Genomic DNA, 4,314 nt, shown 5'->3' with positions numbered 1-4,314 from the left:
AGCTACGTCAGCACTTCCAAATATGGGCACGCTGCTGCCACCGTATTTCCGCTGTACCATGCAGCATTTTCAAGCCGAGCGAGTGCAGTGTGAAAACAACTTGGCAGGGTATTTTGTTGCCAACTGTTCTCTTGGTAAAAAAAGGCTTCATATTATTAACAAATTCATTCCGGTTCTTTGAGACTACTCATGATCATCCTCATTCCATGAGTCGAGATCTTGAATGGACCATGGACAAAACTGGCAGTCATGTGCCTCACCTACTCACCAAGCCTTCACAAATCTTCTTCTTTGTGCTCCAAACACTTCAAATCTAGTTGTCTATCCATACAACTTGCAGTCTTCCATTTCCATTATACATGTTAGTCTACTAGAAAATCGTTTCTTTTTTGTGACCATGCCCCGATGCCTTTTCTGAAAAAAAAAAACTTTCCGAGAAAACCCAGTCACCTCTTGACCGTGGATGTTGAGACTGGTGTTTTAAGGGTACAATTTACTGAAACTGCCAGTTGAGGACCTAATAGGTGTCTATTTCTCAAACTAAAAACTGTAATGTACTTCTCCTCAAGCTTCGTTGTGCACGGGTTGCCACCTCTAGCCACTTAGCTTTCTATTCTGGTTTGTGCCTTTCCCTGTTGGAAATCTTCAATTTCTTGGCAATAGCTTGTATGTAATTGCGTTCATTTCTCATAATTGGCTACAGTAGATTGCTAACTACCTAAAAATGAGCTAGCTAAGAACGACACGATTTTCACAGTACTGATTCCTCACAGAACAAGCTTTGCCATGATTGAACAATGGCTCAGGACTGCTGTAGCCATGTATTGCGGTCTGATAAAACCAAGATAAAACCCAATTGGTTCAGATGGTGTCAAGTATGCTTGGTGGCACCCAGTTGAGGAAGTACAAGGAAAAATGAGTCTTGCCAATGGTCAAGCATGGTCTGATGGTGCTGGCATTGGGGAGCTACAGTTTATTGAGGAAACCATTCATGTCAATATGTACAAGCAGAGCATTGATTGAATTGATTCATTGAATTTATTGAAAGAACGGCACAATAAAACTTTCCATGTCTCCATCAGGTCTTGTATGTGCTCCCATGAGTCTACCCACGGTATTACGTATTGTGTTTGTGGAATATGAGTTAAGCAGCAAAATTCCACCTGTTTTTATCCATCTCAGCGGGTGGCCATTTTGACACACTGTCGACTGAAAATTACATCATAGTTGTCACGGGTCACAACCAATCACGGCTCAGCTTCAGAAAACTGGGAAGCCATGATTGGTTGTGACCCAAGACCTGGTAACTGTGATGTCATTTTCAGTCGACAGTAACTGACAAAATCTCTGCCCATTGTGATGGATAAAAACAGGTGCTTTTAACTTATTTGATTCATATTCCACCAACAAAGTATTAATCAGAACACTGTTTCAATTTGTTGGGCTGCACGTCAGCCGTCATCGGGGGACACCCTGAACTGGTTGCCAGCCAATCACGTTTTAACATAGTGCTGGAAGATAATAGTGACAACAAAATCTATTGACACATTGGGCAAATATGGAGATTTTCTTTTGGAGTGTAATGGCTGTATGTGTTATTTTCAGGAACAATTAATTTTCACTGTAAAACAAAGTGTATATGGTTTGACCTACATTGTACCATTGTGTCATTCCTTCAGTATTAGCACGCAAAAAGATATACATAATTGAACACTTCTATCTCTTTCTTTATATATTTCTATCTTTTTGGAGTTGCACATACATTTCATATCCTCTATATATGCAGGCAGCCTAGCACATGAACACACCATTCCATGTGCATGTGAGCTTGAGTGCAGCTTGTGTTCAGTTTTGACAGGGTGATCCCATTGATCCTTCCTGCCTACTGGGTGTGAAGGACACTGATGTGACAGCACTAATTACCGAGGCAGGGAGCCACCACTGCAAACATTCCCGAGTACAGCTCAACTTGGTTTGACTCTCCACCAGGCACCTTCTCCCATCCCATCCCTCTGGAATGTCCACAATAGAAAGAACATTGTCACTGGGACAATGTATATAAGCACAACATTTTGAGAGCAATCCTGAATGGCAATAAAGAGTAAAGACTCATTGAGACTTGATGCTATTCACTATTTTCATGAATTTTGATAATGACGTAAGTCATGGATCGGCAACTTTAACGATGGAAGGGAACCAAACAGATTAGCAAAAATCTGCACAACGATGGCCAACATATAAATCCTCCTATGTGACAAAGACGTCAAATCCAGGACTAGAAAGTAAACCCTGTCACAGTTTGTCATTAGCTAGACATGCTTCTACTCACTCGGCAGGTATAATTTTGAGCCAAACCAGCCCGTAATAGTGACCTATTATGATCAATGTGATTTACACACTGGATTGCTGATATGGTGAGCATTCCTTTCTTGTGTGTGTTGATTTTTGTGATGACACTCAAACTAACATGAATTATTTTTTTTATTACACGAGGATGATACATACATTGTTGCCATCAAAATGGGGGAATTTAATGCACAGAATAAAATCCAACGCAATACAATTTCATTGTCACTGTCACAGGAGCAGTGAAAATCAGCTATGCAACTCACACTTTGCGATTTTGACATAAGAAAATACATGCACACATAAAAACCTTTTTACAGAACATACAATTCCTCACATTTGCGAGAATATGGTTGTAAAGCAATAATTTACATTCAGGTATTTTTCATCAGATAGTCTTGCCCAGATTTTGATCATTGTTAAATTTACCTATAAACGGGGGTTTTAAATAAATTAGTCCTTCCTGTATGGTGTGGGCAGATGCATTTCACAGTTTACTGGCAGAAGCTGGTTTTGAACTTTGTGGTGTGACTTAAATGTCCTGTGGCGATTCACAGAGGGAAGCGGTGGGAACAGTGAGTGTCCGAGGCGATAAGTCTATAGTCGTCAGACAAGGTACGGACATCATGAGCTAATTTGCAGTTTTAGCATCTGGTCAGGCTTTAAAAGAAAATTTCAATAAAATTAAGAATCAGATTAAATTTACAAATCGGTCTTAATAATGAATAATTACAATGATGCAATTTAGACAATGCAGGCTGCTATTCAGTGTTCTAATCATTTGGGATTTTTCATTATAGTTCATTTTTTTGTTTTGGCTTTTTTTTTTTTATGCTGTATTTTTAGTTTGGTTTTATTTAGTTTGGTTCTTGGTTTTGTTTGCTTGTTTGTGTATTTGTTTGTTTCTTTGTTTTGCGCATTTGTCAAGTCCAACAAGTCACTAAATCATAAAGTTAGCAAGTCTTACCTTGAAACAATTCAATATTTTTTTGTGGTAATCATCTTCTGCCTTCATCTGACTTCATCTCCTGAAGTCGATGCTGGTAATCTTCTACTTCATAAATCATGATGCAGAGGAGTATAATTCTCCTTCAGTTTGAAGGCCGTACCTTACCAGCTACAGTTTGTTGTCAACCATTGTTTTCTTAAGTCATTTAAAAAACGTGCTGCCCGTTGAATCTTTTATACTGCACACATTAGTTCCAGGTTTGCGTTGGAGTTGTTCTTACACAATCTTAATAATTACAGCACCAGTGTAATCTTCATTTGGCTGGTCACTGGCCCTGATTACCACCTACCCAGAACCACCGCTACTTTGGAGCAAATATTTATAGTCAATGTAGTTAGGCTCTGCCCATAATGTTCTTAAAGTTTGCCAGTTGTGCTGAGTGGGTGAGTTTCATACTGATAAGTTACACTCACATTAGTTTCAGTCATGCAAATTTCCATTGACTTTGCCTGGGTTTTAATTATTTTCCCATTGATCTCCTGCAAAGGTCAACATGCAGGTCAGTGCACAAGATTCATGATTGCTGTTGCTCTTGTTTCGCTCTCATTGAATCAGAGCAATGACACACGAGCAACACATTAGCATGTGTATTTACAGGCTCACGAATAAAAATAAATTCAATAACACACAGACATCATCACTATCAAAAACACAAAACATGTTGGGAGTGATGGAGATTTTCAGCTTTATTAACATTTCTGTATATATCTCTATGTTTCCATTATATTAATATCAATCGTTTAATTGGAAAATACAAAGGTTTGTGAATGTGGAAAATTTTAAAAACATCACAAATATTATACCAAAACCTTTTGACCAAACCAGATATAACAAAATCATTACCACCACAAATATGGAATGACAGTTAACTCTGTCACTCTTTGTCGACATTAGCAGGATGGAGCACGGAGACAGAGGGGTGGGTGGCTCACACCTACGTTATGAGGAACAGGAAGGTG

This window comes from Syngnathus typhle, linkage group LG5, assembly GCF_033458585.1.
Source record: "Syngnathus typhle isolate RoL2023-S1 ecotype Sweden linkage group LG5, RoL_Styp_1.0, whole genome shotgun sequence".
NCBI classification, from domain to species: Eukaryota; Metazoa; Chordata; class Actinopteri; order Syngnathiformes; family Syngnathidae; genus Syngnathus; species Syngnathus typhle.
Note: the sequence above shows the minus strand (reverse complement) of the source record.